Below are 18,988 nucleotides of genomic sequence, written 5' to 3'. Positions count from 1 at the left end.
CAATATAGTGATTTGACATTTTTATACTTTACAATGTGATCACTTCACTAATTCTAGTTATCATCTATCACCATGTAAACTTATCACAATATTATTGACTATATTACCTTCCCCTTTTCACCCATTCCTCCACACCCTGCCTTCCAGTAACCATCCTTTTGGACTCTGTTTCTATGAGTCTGTTTTTGTTTTGTTTGTTTATTTGCTTTTAAGTTTCCACATATAAATAAAACCATACCGTATTTTTCTGTCTCTACCTGACTTATTTCACTTAGCATAGTACTTTATAGATCTATCTATGTTGTCCCCAATGACAATATTTCATTCTTTGGTATTGCTGCATAACATTCTATTGTGTGTGAATAAATATATAAATATATATATATGTATGTATGTATACGTATGTATATATACACACACACACATATATATACAACAAAGGAGGCAAGGTATTTTGATAGGAATTACATTTAATTTGTAAATTGTTTTGTGTGTATATATATGTGTATGTATACGTATGTATACGTATGTATACGTATGTATACGTATGTATACATACACATATATATACACATGTGTGTATACATATATGTGTGTATATATACATGTGTGCGTATGTGTGTATATATACATGCATGTGTATATATGTGTATATATAGATATGTGTGTATATATACATGTGTGTATATGTGTGTGTATATATACATATGTATACATACGTATGTATATATATACACGCAAAACAATTTACAAATTAAATGTAATTCCTATCAAAATACCAATGACATTCTTCTCAGAACTAGAATAAATAATCCTAAAATTTAAATTGAACCATAAAAGAATCCTAATAGCCAAAGAAATATCGAAAAATAACAAGGCTGGAGGTATCATGCTCCCTAATCTAAACTATACTACAAAGCTATAGTCATCAAAACAGCATGGTACTAGCAACCTAAGTGCCCATCATTAGCCAATTGAATAAAGAAGAGGTGGTACATGTAAACAATGAATTATTACTCAGTCATGAAACAATGAAATTTTACCATTTGCAACAACATGGATAGACCTAAAAGGTATTACGCTAAGCAAAATAAGTCAGGCAGAGAAAGACAAATATTATAAAATCTCACTTATATGTGGAATCCGAAGAACAAAATAAACAAACAAAACAGAAACAGATTTATAGATACAGAAAACAAACTGATGATTGCCAGGTAGGAAGGAGGTTGGGGGTAGGGAGCTTGGTGAAAAAGTAAAGAGATTAAGAAGTACAAATTGGTGTTAGTCATGAGGATGTGAAGTACAGCATAGAGAATACAGTCTATGCATATTGCCAAGTGGGTACTAGACTAATCAGGAGGAATCACTTCGTACATTATATAAATGTGTAATCACTATACTGTACACCTGAAACTAAAATAATATTGAATGTCAGTTCTAATTGAAAAGTAAAAATTAATAAAAAAATAAGGTACTGGCACAAAAATAGACATGTAGATCAATAGAATAGTATAGAAAGTCCAGAAATAAACCTTCAGTTATATGGTCAACTGTTCTATAACAAAGGAGGTAAAAATATAAACTGGAGTAATAAAAGTTCCTTCAACAAGTGGTGTTAGGAAAATTGGAGAGATACATGCAAAAAAAAAAATGAAATTAGGTCACTCTTTTACATCATATACAAAAATAAACCCAAAATGGGTTAAAGACTTACATGTAAGGCCCGAAACAATAAAATTCTTAGAAGAAAACAGGAAGTAAACTACATGACATCGGTCTTACTAATATCTTTTTGGATATGTCCCTTCGAGCATGGGAAACAAAAGCAAAAACAAACAAATGGTACTTCATCAAACTAAAACTCTTCTGCACAGAAAAAAAAAACTTCAACAAATCAAAAAGACAACTTACTGAATGGAAGAACATATTCACAAATTATATATCTGATAAGGTGTTGATATCCAAAAAATATAAGAAACTAATACAACTCAGTAACAAAAAAAATAAAAATAAACAATCCAATTGAAAAATGGGCAAAGGACATGTTTTATTTATTTGTTTATTTTTTGCTTGTTAATATAGTAAATGACATTGATTGATTTTAAAATGTTCACCCAATCTTGGTCATGGTATATTATCGTTTTATATATTGTTGGGGGTATATTTTATAAAATCTGGTTTAAAATTTGTGTACATATATTCATTAGGGATGTTGATCTTCAGTTTACTTGAAATATTGTGTGTGTGTGTGTGTGTGTGTGTGTGTGCGCGCGCGCATGTGTGTTTTCTTGATTTGGGTATCACAGTAATGCTAGTCTTCCAGAATGAATTGGAAAGTAGTCTCTCCTCTTTGATTTAATAGAATATGTGTATAATTAATGTTATTTTTTCCTAAGTGGTAGGTATTATCAAAGACGCGTTCTAGTACTGGAATTTTCTAGATGGGAATTTTTTCACTAAAATTTCAGTTTATTTAATAAATAAATAGCTACTGAAGATTAACTCATTCTTCTTGGGTAAATATTGGTTCTATGTGTCTTTATAAGAATGTGTCTTCTTTGAGTTTTGAATTTGTTGATGTAATTATTCACATATTCCTGAAATTACCATGTAGTTACTTGAAAATTTGTAGTGTTATCATCTCTCTCATTCTTGATATTTTTAAGATGTGTCCTCACTCTTTTTTTTCCCCCTCGGTCAGTCTGACTGGAGATTTATAAATTTTATTGATTTTTATCAAATAAACTATTTTTGTTTACATTGGCTTTCTCTATTTCTTTTTTTTTTTTCCGTTTTCTATTGCATTGATTTCTGCTCTAACCTTTACTTTTTTTTCGCTTACTTACTTTATGTTTAATTTGCTCATCTTTTTCTGGTTTCTTTAGGGATGTTTCATATAGGCAACATATATTTGGGTTTATTTTTTTTTATCCAATCTGACATTCTCTTCCTTTTAATTGGAGGTGTTTAGATATTTACATTTAATGTTTATTATTCTGATTAGGTTTAAGTCTATCATTTTTCAATTTGTTTTCTATTTGTCCCATTTGTTCTTTTTTTGTTCAGCCACAAATAACATGTTTTATTTCACAAGTCATTCTTTTTTTTTTTTTTTAAGTTTCACATATATTGAACAATGGCCAGACATTTATATAATTTATGAAGTGATCCCTCTGATTACTCTATTACCTATCTGGCACTATGCATAATTATTATAATATTATTGACTATATTCTCTAAGCTGTACTTTATATCCCCGTGACTGTTTTCTAACTACTAATTTGTACTTCTTCTTTCTTTCACCTTTATCATTCTGCCTCCCAAATCCCCTACCCTCTGGCAGTTACCAGTTTGTTCTCTGTATCTGTGAGTCTGTTTTCATTTGTTTTTTTCATTTCTTTTGACCTTAGATTCCTCATATAAGGGAAGTCATATGGTATTTGTCTTTGTCTGACTTATTTCACTCAGTATAATACACTCTATTCCATCCATATCATTGCAAATGGTAAGATTTCATTTTCTTATGGCTGAATAATATTGAATTGTGTATATATAACACCATTTCTTTATAAGTCATCTATCGATGGACACTTATGGTTGCTTTTATATCTTGGCTATTGTTAGCACTGCGGTAAACATAGGAGTGTATAAATCTTTACGAATTAGTGTTTTGATTTTCTTCGGGTAAATACTCAGAAGTGCAATAGCTGCATCAAAAGGTAGTTCTATTTTTAGTTTTCTGAGGAAACTCCAAACTGTTTTCAATAGTGGCTGCACCAATTTGCAATTCCACCAACACTGTACAAGGTTCCTTTTTCTCCACATCCTTGTCAACAATTTTTGTTTTTTGACTTGATGATAGCCATTATGACAGGTATAAATTAATATCTCATAGTGGTTTTAATTTGCATTTATATGATGATTAGTGACCTTGATCATCTTTTCACATGTCTGCTGGCTATCTATATGTCCTCTCTGGAGAAATAACTATTCAGGTCTTTTGCCTATTTTTTAACTGATCGCCTCTTTTTTTTTTTTGGTGTTAAGTTGTATGATTTCTTTATAAAGTTTAGATATAACCTTATATCAGATGTATCATAGGCAATTATCTTCTTTCATTCAGTAGGTTGTCTATTCATTCTGTTGATGGTTTCTTTTACTCTTGCAAAACTTTTAGTTTGATATAGTCCCATTTGTTTATTATTTTTTTTCTTTTTTTTCCCTTGTCTGAGAAGATATATCAGAAAAGAATATTACTAAGGACAATATCAGAGAGTTTACTGCCTGTGTTTTCTTTTAGGAGTTTTATGGTTTCAGGTCTTACATTTAATTCTTTAATCCATTTTAACTTTATTCTTGTATATGATGTAAGAAGGTGGTCCAGTTTCATTTTTTTTGCATGTATCTATCCAGTTTTTACAACACCATTTATTGAAGAGACTGTCTGTACCCCATTGTATAGTCTTGCCTATTAAATATATTAAATGTCATATATTAAATAGGGGTGGATTTATTTCTGAAATCTCTATTCCATTCCATTGATCTATGTATCTGTTTTCATGCCAGTACCATGCTGTTTTGATTACTATAGCCCTTGTAGTATAGTTTGATATCAGGTAGTGTGATACCTCCAACTTTGTTCTTCTTTCTTAAGATTGTCATGGCTATTTAGGATCTTTTGTGGTTCTATATAAATTTTTGGATTATTTGTTCTAGTTCTCTGAAAAATGTCATTGGTATTTTGATAGGAATTGCACTGAATCTTTAGATTGCTTTGGGAAGTATGGTCATTATCATGATGCTGATATTTCCTATCCATGAAAAATGTATATGCTTCTATTTATTTGTATCTTCTTAAACTTCTTTCTTCAATAGCATAATTTTCTGAGTGCAGGTCTTTTACCTCCTTGGTTAAGTTTATTTTTAGGTATATATTTTTTCGATGCAATTATAAATAAAATCGTTTTCTAAATTTTACTTTCTTGTAATTTGTTATTGGCATATACAAATGCAACTGACTTCTGAATATTCATTTCGTATCCTGTTACTTTATTAAATTTATTCATCAGTTCTACAGATTTTTGTGTGTGTGTGGAATTTGTAGGGTTCTTTATATATAGTACCATGCCATCTGCAAATAATGAGTTTTACTATTTCCTTTTCAATTTCAATACTTCCCATGTCTCTTTTTTGTCTAATTGCTGTAGGTAAGATTTCAATTATCATGTTGAGTAAAAGTGGTGAAAGTGAACATCCTAGTCTTGTTCCTAATCTTAAAGAAAATGCTCTTAAGTTTTCCCCATTGATTATGGATTAGCTGTTGGTTTGTCATATATGGTCTTTATTATGTGAAGGTATGTTCCCTCTATTTCCACTTTGCTAAGAGTTTTTTATCATAAACGATTGCTGGATTATGTCAAATGCTTTTTTTTTTTTTGCTTCTATTGCTATGATCATATGATTTTTACCTTTCAATTTGTTAATGTGGTGTATCACATTGATTGATTTGCAAATATCGAATGGAACTTGCAACTAAAAAATAAATCTAACTTAATCATGGTATATGATATTTTTAATGTATGGCTAAATTCAGTTTGCTACTGTTTTGTTGAGGATTTTTGCATCAATGTTCATCAGAGATATAGTTTTCTTTTATTGTAAAGTCTCTATCTGGTTTTGGAATCAAGGTAATTATGCCTTATAAAAAAAATAGGGAGCTTTCCACACTCCTGAATTTTTCAGAATAGTTTGAGAAAAATAGGCGTTAATTCTTCGTTGAATGTTTGGTAAAATTCACCAATGAAGCCATCTGGTCCAGAACTTTTTCCTGGAAGTTTTTTTTTTTAATTACCGATTCGATTTCCTTTGTGGTAATCAGTCAGTTCAGATTTTCTGTTTCTTCTTGACTCAGTCTTGGGAGATTGTAGATTTCTAAAAATATATCCATTTCTTCCAGATTGTCCATTTTGTTGACATATAATTGTTCATAGTACTTTTTCATAATCCTTTGTATTTCTGAGGAGTCCGTAGTTACTTCTTCTCTTTCATTTCTTATTTTATTTATTTGAATCTTCTCTCTTTTTCTCATGAGGAGTCTAGTTAAAGGTGTATCAATTTTGTTTCTCATTTCAAAGAACTAGCTCTTGGTTTTACAATCTATTGTATTATATTTCTAGACTCTATTTTCATTATGTTTTCTCTAGTCTTTATTATTTTCTCCCTTCACTAAAGTTTAGTTTTGTTTGCTGTTCTTTTTCTAGTTCTTTAAATGTAAGGTTAGAATGTTTGAGATTTTTCTTATATTTTGAGGTAGGCCTGTATTGCTATGAATTTCCTTCTGAGGAATGTTTTTGCTATACCATAGATTTTGGGGCATATTTTTCAATTTCATTTGTCTTTCTGTATCTTTTGATTTCTTCCTTGCTCATTGTTAACCTATTGTTATAGTGTGTTATTGAGCATCTATATGTTTGTGTACTTTTCAGTTTTTTTGTATAATTGATTTCTAACTTTATACCATAGTGGTCAGAGAAAAATGTTGGTATCATTTAATTCCTCTTAAATTCACTGAGACTTGTTTTGTGGTCTAGTGGTCTACCCTAGAAAATGTTCCATGTGCAATTGAGAAAAATGTATAATTTTCTCCTTTGGAGTGAAATGCTCTAAGAATATCAATTAAATCCATTTGTTGTGTCATTTAAGGCTGCTGTTCCCTTGTTGATTTTCTATCTGAAACATCTTTCCATTGGCTTCAATAGAGTGTTAAAATCATACCGTGACTATATTACTGTCGATCTCTCACTTCTTGTAAGTCAATATTTGCTTTATATATGTAGATGCTCCTATGTTAAGGGCATGAATGCTTACCTGGGTTATGTCCTCTTGTTGTATTCATCCATTTATCATTATGTAATACCTTCTTTGTCTCTTATTATAGCCTGTCTTAAAGTCTATTTTTCCTCAAATATGTATTGCTACCCCAGCTTTTTTTTCCATTTCCATTTGTGTGAAATATCTTTTTCCATCCCTTTACGTTCAGTTTGTGTCTGCCATTTGATCCGAAGTGGGTCTCCTGTAGACAGTATATGTATGGGTCTTATTTTTTTATCCATTCAGGTACCTTAAGCCTTTTGATTGGAACATTTAATCCATTTAGATTTAAAGTGATTATTAATAGGTACATATTCATTGTCATTTTATTATTTATAATTGTTTTGTTTGTTTTTCCACTACTTCTTAAAGAAGTCTCTGCAACATCTCTCATAATATTGGCTTATTGGTGGTGAATTCCTTTAACTTTTTTTTTTTTTTTTTGTCTGAGAAGCTCTTAATCTCACCTTCCATTCTAATTGATAGTCTTCCTGAGTAGAGTAGTCTTGGTTGTAGGTTCTTGTTTTTCATTACTTTTAATATTTCTTGCTAGTGCCTTCTGGCCTACAAAGTTTCTGTTGAAAAATCAGCTGGCATTCTTATGGGAGTACCTTTATAAGTATCTAGCTGTCTTTCCCTTGCTGCTTCTCAGATTCATTCTTTGTCTTTAATCTTTGGTATTTTAATTATGATGTGTCTTGGTGTTGGTCTGTTTAAGTTCCTCTTGTTTGGGACTCTGTGCTACCTGAACTTGTATGTCCAATTCCTTTCCCAAGTTAGGAAAATTTTCCATCATTAATCCTGCAGATATATTTTCAATCTCTTGCTCTCTCTTTTTCTCCTTCTGGTACCCCTATGTTTAGGATGTTAGTCCAAAAATTCTCTTAACATATCCTCAGCTTTTTTTTTTTTTTGCTGTTCCAATTGGGTATTCTCTGCTACCTTGTCTTCCAACTTGTTGATTAGATCTTCTGCTTCATCCAATCTATTGTTGGTTCCTTCTAGTATATTCTTCATTTCAGTTATTGTATTTTTCATTTATGACTTTTTTTTATGGTTTATATATCCTTTTTTATGCTTACTATCTCTCTGTTGAGGTCTTCACTGAGACTATCTATTCTCCTTCTAAGTTCATTGAGCACCCTTATAACCAGTGTTTTAAACTCTGTATCTTGTAGGTTTTTTGCTTACATTTTGTTTTTGTTTTGTTTTGTTTTGCTTTTCCCTGAAGTTTTCTCCAGTTGTTTCATTTGTGGCATGTTTCTTTTTTCTCATTTTAGTTGCCTCTCTGTGTTTGTTTGTGTGTATTATATAGATTTTTAATGTCTCCCAGTCTTGGCCAGGTGACCGTATGTAGTTGGTGACTGTGTGGGCCAATGGCGCAGTCTCCCTGATCACCTGTGCTGGAAGATCCGGGACCATTCTTTGAATGGGTTGTACATGTTCTCTTTTTGTTGGTAAGCTTTGGTTTCTATTAGCATGTCAGTGGGTTTAACTGACTCTCAGGCTGACTGGCTTGGAGGATTGGTCATTCCCACATGAGCCGCTATGTTGGGACTGACTATACAGAGTGGGATTCACTCTATCAGGCTTGTGTACCTGTTGAGACCATCCTTTGGATGTTCTGCTTGTGGACTAGTCAGGTAGTGTTCTGTTATGGTGTGACATCAGCTTCCAGGTATGTTGGTTCTGTAGCCCTTTGGGAGAGGCTTCCATGCAGGCCAAGGCTAGCCACTGCTTTTGATTGCTTGGGGAAGCCTGGTAGGGCTACAAAGTGATCCGTGGGTGGTTTCTGCCTGTGCTTGATCTGGAGTCATGTGAGAGAGACTACACCGTGAATCATGGATGGTTTTCCTCAGTACCAGGCCTGAGGTGGCTTAACAAAAGGTCTAGGGTACCCCAATTCCTGAGTCTGCCTTCTGGCTGCCCAGAAAGCTCTGTAGCTAAAAATGCCTTTGGGTGATATGCAATTTAAGTGATGCTAGGACCCAGGAAATCACTGGGGTAAAGCGAATAGATTTTACCTGGCCAACGTAGATTCACATTTGGTGCCAGGGTGAGCTGAGGACTGTTGACTGCTGTCATATGCTCCCTCTGTGGAGCGTGCAATGTGGAGTTGGTTACCAGACAACCAGGCTGCCACAGGTAATTTGCAAGTTGGGTGGGGCAGAGTCTCAGGGATTCTCAGGGTGGAGTGAGCAGATTCTATCAGGCCAATGTAGATTCAGATTTGTAGTCATAGACAAGCCTATAGCCTCTCGCAAAAATCTCAGATCATACCAAGGCAAGCCATTGCTTGATCGACTAGACTTGAGGTTGTTCTTCAAGTTGATTGTTATATTTTATTTGTAATTTTAATGTGGTCATGGGAGGAGGTGAACACCACTTTTACCTAGCCCACCATCTTGAACCCCTTCCTGTCCTATCTATTTTGTCTTCCTTTGCATACTTTTTCTGTCTTCTTTTGGGTTAATTGATTATTATTTATGACTAACATTTATAATTTTTCAGGTTATCAGCAGTAGCTTTTTAAAATTTTAATATCTGCATTAGGGTTTATAGTATACATCATTAACTTGTCGAGTCCATTTTCAATGATACTATACCACTTCACATATAGCATAAGCACCTTGCAATAGTTTACTTCCAATCCTCCCCACCTGGACTTTTTGCTATCATTTTCACCTCAAATTTAATTGTTGTTTTGTTTATTTCTTTGTTTAAATAGTCAGTTATATTTTATAGAGATTCAAATAATAATAAAACATTCATATATTTACCGATACATATACCATTTCTGATGCTTTTCATTTATTGTGTTGATCCGGGTTTCTTTTTGGCACCATTTTCTTTCTGCTTGAAAACTTCATTTAGCATTTTTTTTTTTGTAGTGTGAGTTTGCAGGTGATTAATTCCCTTAGATTCTGAAGAACAGGAGAAGTCTTTATATCACCCTCATTTTAAAAAGATATTTTGTGTGAATAAAAAAATTCTAGGTTGACTGTTTTATATCTTATTACAGTACTTTAAAGAAGCTATTCTAAGTCTACGGCCATGACACCCAGAACAGGTCCAATCTTGTCTGATCTCGAAAGCTAAACAGGGTCGTGCCTGGTTAGTATTTGGATGGGAGACCACCTAGGAATACCAGGTGTTGTAGCTCTTTGGTGTTTAAAAAATAAAAATAAAAATAAAATAAAATAAAGAAACTATTCTACTGTCTTCTCACTAGCAATTTTTCCAGTAGGAAATAAGATGTCATCCTTACTCTTACTCCTCAGTACACACATATCTTTTGTTTTGTGGCCACTCTAAATTTTTTCTCTTCATCACTGGATTTGAGCAATTTGACTGTGATGGGTCTAAGGGAAGTTCTCTTTCTTCTTTTCTTTGGTTTTGTTAAATTTCTGGGATATGTAAATTTATCAAATTTGAAAATTTTTTAACCATTATTTCTTCAAATACTTTGTGTGTCTCCACTTCTCTCTCCTTTCTTTTGAAGATGTCAATTCCATGAATATTTGGTTGCTTGAATTTACACCACAGTTCACAGATGCTGTGTTCATTTTATTTTATTCTTATTCTTCTGTTTTATTTTTAAGTCTCTATTGCTAGGTGTTCAAGTTTAGTAATCTTTTCTTCTGCTCTGTTTAATATAGTATTAATCCAAACCAGTGCATTTCTTATATCAGACATTGTAATTTTCTAAGCTTTGATTCGAGTCTTTTACATATCTTTTATGTCTCTACTTAACTTTTGAACATATGCAATACACTTATAAAACTGGTTAATGTCCTCATCTGTTAATTCTACCACCTGTGTCAGTTCTGAGTTGTTTTCAATTAATTGTTTATTCTCTGCATTATGGGTCATATTTTCATACTCATTTAAATTACCAGTGTTCATTGATTAGATGCACTATTCTGTAAATTTTAACTTGTGAAGTGCTGATATATTTGTATTCCTAAAAATATTCTAGAGCTTTTCTCTAAAATGGAGTTGTTACTTGGAAGTAGTTTGATCCTTTCGGGTCTTGTTTTTGACATTTGTTAGGCTGGACCAGAGCGGAATTTTAGTCTATTGATAATCATTCACCACTACGCTGAGACAATATACTTATAAATACTGTATTCAATGCTACATGCATTCAGGTTTTCCAGTCTGGCTTGTGAGAATAGGCACTACTTCTGATCCTATGTAAATGCTGGGTAATTTCCTTCTAATCATTTCATATTGTTATTTACCTAAGCTCACTCATTTTCTTCACACAACTATTATGATCAGTACTCTGTTGAATACCCAAGGGGAATCCTGTGTAGATATTCAAGTTTTTCTCTCTGTCAAGATAACTCCTCTCTGGTACTCTGACCCGTGAGTTTTCTCTCTAGGCACTAAGATACATTTTTTTTTTCATGTAAGCATTCCAAGCTCCACCTATGATCTCCCTACATCTGCTGTTTTCCAGAAACAACCTCAAAGCAGTAAACTGAGGCAATTATATTTCTCACTTCATTTTTCATTTCATTCTTGTCTCTTATGGATTACTGCTCTTTATTTCTTGATATCCAGTATCTTGAAAAGTATTCTCTCTCTCTCTCCTGCCACACACACATACTACATACAGGTACACACACACACACACACACACAATGTGTTTTTAGGTGAGAGGGTAAATATGATCCCTATTACTTTGTTATACCTGAAAGCAAACCTCCCAACACTGCATCTTAAAAGCTTTATTTGAAATCAGACACTAAAGAATTTGAAATAATTTTATTCTCCCCAAACTCTTAGCACATTGGCATATAGTAAACATGGCCTATTGGGTATGTCAATTTTCTTTGGCCAAAGATCACCAAAAACACAAGCATAGTAGAAAAAGCTGGGTTTACTACTCATTGAAGCAAGAGAGAATGTACGCCCTCTGGAACCATGGATTTTCTGAACTTAACAAATAAAAATACAGAATACCCAGTTAAATTTGAATTTCACATAAACAATGAAAAATTTTATTATAAATATGTTCAATGCAATATTTGGTACATACTTATATTATAAAGTTATTTATCTGAAATTCAAATTTAAGTGGTCATCCTGCATTTGATCTGGCAATCCTAGTGCTATGGTCTAAATGTTTATATCCCCCTATAATTCACATGTTGGAATAATAACACCCAATGTGATGGTATTAAATATGGGGCCTTGGAGGAGTGATCAGGTCCTGAGAGTGGAGCCCACATGAATACCATTAGCATTCTTATAATCGAGATCTCACATTGTTCCCCAGCACCTTCCAATAAGTAAGGATACAACAAAGAGTCTGCGATATTGAAGACAATCTTCACCTCACCATGTTGGCACCTTGATCTCGGATTTCCAGATAATAACTATGAGAAATAAATTTCTGTTATTAATAAGCTACTCACTCTGTTATTTTATTATAACATGCTGAATGGACGAAAACACCTAGTCTCAATAAGAAGATTTTGGAAAAGTTTTACTGAAAGATTTGGGCTCCTATTATGTATTATGAGGTTGGGATGGATGATTAAGGAAGTGAAACTTTGCTCTAGATTGGATGCTCTCAGCATCTGAGGGTAATTCTATGATTGAATATCTTCTTAATAAATTTTACCTATATGGATGGCAGACTAGATCAAAGGTAAAACTGTTATTGGTAGAGAAGTAGCAGTCACTCAGATTAGTCAGGTGTCGTAGTGCAGAAAGGTACCTCAAAGTTGTCCCCATAAGTGACTTTGAAGCTGTAATTAAAGTAATGAACCTTAAATAGGTAGTTTATCCTGGATTATCCAGGTGAGTCCCAACTAATCACCTTAACTTCTTTTTAAAAGTAGAGAACTTCATAAAACTGGGAGCAGGAGAGGTTTGAAGGAAGACTCAACTGGCCATTGCTAAAGGGAGGGCCACATGTAAAACATGAGAAAGAATGCAAGCAGTCTGTAGGAGCAAAGACTCAGCCCTCACCTGACAGCCAGCCAAGAAAGCTGGACCTCAGTCCTACAACCAAGAACTAGTTCCAACAAAAACTTGAATGAGCTTAGAAGCAAATTCTTCCCCAGATCCTCCAGAAAGGAATTCAGCCCCATTGTCTCCTTGATTTCAGTTGTTGTGATTCCTAGAGCAGAGAACTCAGATGAGCCACATCGTTCCTGGACTTTTGACCTACAAAACTGTGAGTTAATAAATGGGTGTTGCTTTAAGCTGCGAAATCTGTGGTAATTTATTACAACACCAATATAAAACTAATACACCAAGAAGATAGGTTGCTATTTTATGGCTTGGATTATTTATTTTTTTGCCTACGCTTTGACATGATTATGGTATGGTCTTGTTTTTATCTTATTTCACCATGGTCATAGAATGACATTGTCTAATGTTGATAGTCTGAAATTGTATTCAATGGGAGAACACCAAAACTGCTATGAGTGACAGGCAAGCTTATAGTCACACCAAGATCCAGATGATAGTACCAAACCAGCTTCTGAATGTCAGAAATTGTTTTTGTTTGTTTCTCTCAAATATATAAATGCAGAGCTACCAGTTAGGTTTGCTCAACTTCAAAATACACATGATTCAAATTAGCGATTGAGTGAAATTACAAATTGTTGCACACTATGGATCTTAAAGACTACTCAAAACTATAAATGTTCAACTTGCTGGTATCAAAGTATGCTGCTTAAAAAGTTGGCTATCCTTCAGGGAATTAAGGTTATTTTTCAATGCCAAGTATAGTTAGAATACAGGTTCTAAGGAGAAAGTATAAGTGCTAAGATGAATGCAATCTGAAGATCAGGCTATTAAAATAATTGGTTCATATTCACAAATCAATCGACTTATTTTTAATACTTTATTTTTTGGAGCAGATTTAGTTTTACAATGAAATTGAGAGGAAGATATACAGATTTCTCACATATCCCCTGCTTCACATGTATATAGCCTTTTCTGTCACTAACATTCCTCATCAACTAATCAGAATGGACTTTTTTTTTTTTTTTTAACCGAAGATGAACCTACCTTGACACATCATAATCACCCAAAGCCCGTAGTTTACCTTAGGGTTCATTCTTGGTATCGTACACAATATATAATGACATACATCCATCATTATAATATCATACTGAGTATATTCACTACCCTAAAAGTCTTCTGTGCTCTATTTTTTTCTACCCACCTCCACCCGAGGTAACCACTGACTTCTTTATTGTCTCCATAGTTTTTAGCTTTCTGGAATGACATTTGGTTGGAATCAAATAGTCTGTAGCCTTTCATATTGGCTTCTTATAATTAGTAAATATATATTTAATGTTCCTCCATGTTTTTTCATGGCTTGAAAACTCATGTATTTTTAGCACTGAGTAATATTTCATTTTTTGGATGCAATACAGTTTGTTTATCCATTCACTTAATAAAGGATATATTGATTGTTTCCAAGTTTTGGCAATTATTAATAAAGCTACTATAAACATCCATGCACACGTTTTTATGTAGGCATGTTTTTCCACTTCTTTGGGTAAATACCAAAGAATGCGATTGCTGGATCATACGGTAAGAGTATGTTTAGTTTTGTAGGAAACCACCTAACTTTCATCGAATTTTGCATTCCCACCAGTAAAATGAGAAAACCTCTTGCTCCATGTCCTCAGCAGCATTTGGTGTTGTTGTTTTGGATTTTGGCCATTGTGTAGTGGTATCTCATGGTATTTTAATTTGCATTTACATGGAGACATATGATGTGGAGCATCTTTTCAAATACTTACTTGCCATCTGTATATCTTTTTCGGTAAGATATCTGTTAAGGTCTTTAGCTCATTTTTAATTGGGTTATTTGTTTTCTTATTGTTGAGTTTTAAGTATTCTTTCTATATTTTGGATAATAGTTCTTTATCCAATGTGTCTTGCAAATATTTTCTCCCAATCTGTGGCTTGTCTGTGAGAAAATAAAAGTTGTTTATGTCATAGGTGTGTCATGGTCAGTACAATTTTTTTAAGACATAAAGGAAAATATAGTGCTAAAGTATAGAAAGGTTTTAAAATGTACTACTCAGAATTATTGCCCAGCTGTTTATTCATTACTGCATGTAGTAAATTGGTAATGGGTTATATGTAGTACCTGTAAATACACTTTACTACAGTATAGGCTGCTTTAAAATTTATGTATTTATCATAAAAATAAGATTTCTGTCCACATTATAACATAATCCAACGAAATCACAATATTTCAGGCATATCCGATAAACATATTAGGGCCTGCAGATCAACTCCAGGATCACTATCATGGAATCTCTGGAGACAAAGTGAATTTCCTAAAATTTTCTCAGGCTTTAATCGATCTTTCTAATGTCTGTGGGATAAATCATGAGATCCAAAAATATTCTTGTATTTCAGTGAGAAATGGGTCCCCTGGGCCAGAATCCAGCTCATCTGAACCTCAGTGCTTATTTAATTGACAGAAGCACTACTCTAGATGTTATATTTTCCTAGCCTAGAAAATTTGATTAATTTATTTTTATTTTATTTTTTATTTATTTTTAATTAATTAAATTATTTATTTATGGTTACATTGGTTAACAAAATCCAATGTTTCATCTGTACACTTTAACAATAAAGCATACATATATTTACACTATGTGTTCACTTTCCATAGTTAGATTTCTTTCTGTAACCACGTATTTGACCACCATTACCCCATCTACCTCTCATCTTCCCTGACCCCCTACACTCTGGTAATCACTAGTCCATTGTCTATGTCCATGAGTCTCTATTTATTTGCCCTGTTCATTTTTTGCTTTTAGATTTATGTCCCACGTATAAGTGATATCATGTGATTTTCAACTTTTTCTGTCTGGATTATTTCACTTAGCACGATTATCTCGAGGTCCATCCATGTTGCATTAAATGGCAATATTTCAATTCTTATGGCTGAATAATATTCCATTGTGTATATGTACCACAGCTTCTTTAGCCAATCATCTATCGTAGGACACTTCGGTTGCTTACAGGTCCTGGCCACTGTGAATAATGCTGCTATGAACATCGGTGTGCAAATATGTTTTTAGGTATGGGTTTTCAAGGCTTTGGGGCAAATAACCAATAGAGAGATTGCTGGATCATATGGTAGATCAATTCTTAGTTTTTTAAGAAACCTCCATACTGTGTTCTACAGTGACCGTACCAATTTGCAATCCCACCAGCAGTGTATGAGGGTTTCTTTTTCTCTGCATCCTCTCCAACAATTTTTATTACATATCCTATTGATTATAGCTATTCTAACAGGTGTGAGATGGTATCTCATTGTGGTTTTGATTTGCATTTTCTAATACCTAGTGATGTTGAGCACCATTTCATGTTTGTTGACCATTTGTAGGTCCTCGAGGAAGAAGTGTCTGTTCAGGTCCTCTGCCCATTTTTTGATTGGATCGTTTGTTTTTGTTGTTATTGAGTAGTATGAATTCATAGTATATATTGGATATTAGGCCCTCATCGGAGGCATTTCCTGAAAATATATTTTCCCATTCAGATGGTTGACTCTTTACCTTGTTGACAATTTCTTATGCTGAGCAGAAGCTTTTCAGTTTGATGTAATCCCATTGATTTATTTTAGTTTTTCCTTCCCTTGCTTTTGAGGTCAAATTCATAAAATCTTATTTACGTCCAAGATCCTCGAGTTTAGTTGCTATTTTTTCTTCTATGCAATTTATAGTTTCAGGTCTTATATTCAGGTCTTTAATCCATTTTAAATTAATTTTGGTGTGTGGTCATAAACAACGGTCTAGATTCATTCTTTTGTAGGTGGCTTTCCAGTTTTCCATGCACCATCTATTGAACAGGATTTCGTTTTTTCACTGCATATTTTTGACTTCTTTGTCCAAAATTATTTGCCCATATAAATATGAGTTTACTTATGTACTCTCAATTCTCTTTCACTGGTCTCTGTATCTCTTTTTCAACCAATACCATGCCATTTTGATTACTGTCACTTTGTAGTACAATTTGAAGTCGGGCAGAGTGATACCTCCAGCCTCGTTCTTTTTCCTCAGGACAGTTATGGCAATTGGGGGTCTTTTGTGTTTGCATACAAATCTGATGATTTCTTCTCCTATTTCTTTAAAAAATGTCAATGAGAATTTGATGGAGATTGCATTAAATCTGTATAATGCTTTAGGAAATATGGTAATTTTAACTATGTTGATTCTTCCAATCCAAGAACACAGAATATCTTTTCATTTCTTTGTATCTTCCTAGATTTCTTTTAATAGAGCCTTATAGTTTTTATTATATAGGTCTTTAACATGTTTCATTAGATTTATTCTTACATATTTTATTATTTTTGCTGCAATTGCAAAAGGAATTATTTTATCCACATCTTTTTCTGACATTTCATTATTAGAGTATACTAATGCTATGGATTTTTGAACGTTGACTTTGTATCCAGAAACTTTACTGTATTTGCTTATTGTTTCTAGCAGTGTTCCTGTGGAGTCTTTAGGGTTTTCTATGTAGAGAATCACGTCATCCACAAATAGTGATTGTTTGACTTCCTTGTTTCTTATTTGGATGCCTTTTATAACTTTCTCTTGCCTGATTGCATTCGCTAGGACCTCTAATGTTATATTGAATAACAGTGGCAGTAGTGGACAGCCTTGCCTTGTTCCTGATCTTGGAAGGTTTTTTGTTTTTGACCATTAAGTACAATGTTGGCTGAGGGTTTGTCATATATGGCCTTCATTAAGTTAAGGTACTATCCTTTTATACCTATTTGTGAAGTGTTTTGATCATAAATGGATGCTGTATCTTTTCAAAGGCTTTTTCTGCATCTATTGATATAATCATATGATTCTTATATTTTAATTTGTGAGGTGTATCACATTAACCAATTAGCATATGTTGAACCATCCCCATGCCTCTGGGATAAAGCCCACTTGATCGTGATATATAATTCTTTTGATATGTTGCTATATTTGGTTCACTAGTATATTATTTATGATTTTTGCCTGTGTGTTCATGAGAGATATTGGTCTGTAGTTTTCTTTTTTTGTGTTATCTTTACCAAGTTTTGATATCAGGGTAAGATTGTACTTATAAAATGAGTTGGGAATTATCACCTCCTCTTAGATTTCTTAAAGAGTTTGAGGATAATAGGTATTAAATCTTCTTTAAATGTTAGATTGAATTAACCATTGAAGCAATCTGGTCCTGGACTTTTACTTTTTGGTAGGCTGTTGATAATTGTTTCAATTTCTATACAGATGATCAGTCTATTAGATTTTCCAATTCTTCTTGATTCAGTCTAGGAAGCTTATATTTTTCTAAGTACTGGTTTGTTTCTTCTAGGTTATTAAATGTAGTGTTATATACTTTTTCATAGTATTCTTGTATGATCCTTTGTATTTCTGCGGTGTCTGTCATAATTTCCCCTCTTGCATCCCTGATTTTATTTATCTATGTCTTTTCTCTTTTTTGTTTAGTGAGTCTAGCCAGGGGGTTGTCAATTTTATTAACTTTCTCAAAGAACCAGCTCTTTGTTGCATTTATTTTTTCTATTATTTTTTCCATTTCATTTATTTCTACTCTAATTTTGATTCTTTCTTTCCTTCTGCTGACTTTAGGCTTCATTTTTTCTTCCTTTTCTAGTTTTTTTTAAATGAAACATTAGGTTGTTTATTTAGGCTCGTTCTCGTTTTTGAAGGTAGACTTGTAAAGCTGTGAACTTTCCTCTTATGACCGCTTTTTCCATGCCCCCAAAATTTTGATATCTTGTACTATCATTATCATTTATTTCTATGTATCTCTTGATCTCTATTTTTATTTTTCTCTGACCTAATTATTTTTCAGTAGCATGCTGTTTAATCTCCATGTACTTGTGTTTCTCCCTGTATATTTTTTGTAGTTGATCTCTAGTTTCAAAGCATTATGATCAGAAAATATGATTATTGTGATTTCAACCCTCTTATATTTGTTGAGGCTATCTCTGTGTCCCAGTATGTGGTAGATTCTGAGAATGTTCCCTGTGCACTAGAGAAGAATGTAGAAGCAGCTGTTTTGGGATGGAAGGCTCTGTAAATGTCAATTATGTCCTACTGGTGTAATGTGTCATTTA

At 33.1% G+C, this 18,988-nt stretch overlaps 1 pseudogene; it reads left to right on the top strand.

Moving 5' to 3' along the window:
- Positions 1–9,914: 9,914 nt before the first annotated feature.
- On the top strand, positions 9,915–10,033 carry LOC120600288 (uncharacterized; annotated as a pseudogene).
- Positions 10,034–18,988: the final 8,955 nt, after the last annotated feature.

Source organism: Pteropus medius, unplaced genomic scaffold (genome assembly GCF_902729225.1).
Source record: "Pteropus medius unplaced genomic scaffold, Ma_sr-lr_union100, whole genome shotgun sequence".
NCBI lineage: Eukaryota > Metazoa > Chordata > Mammalia > Chiroptera > Pteropodidae > Pteropus > Pteropus medius.
The sequence above is the reverse complement of the archived record's forward strand: the minus strand, read 5'-3'. Positions and strand labels throughout refer to the sequence as shown.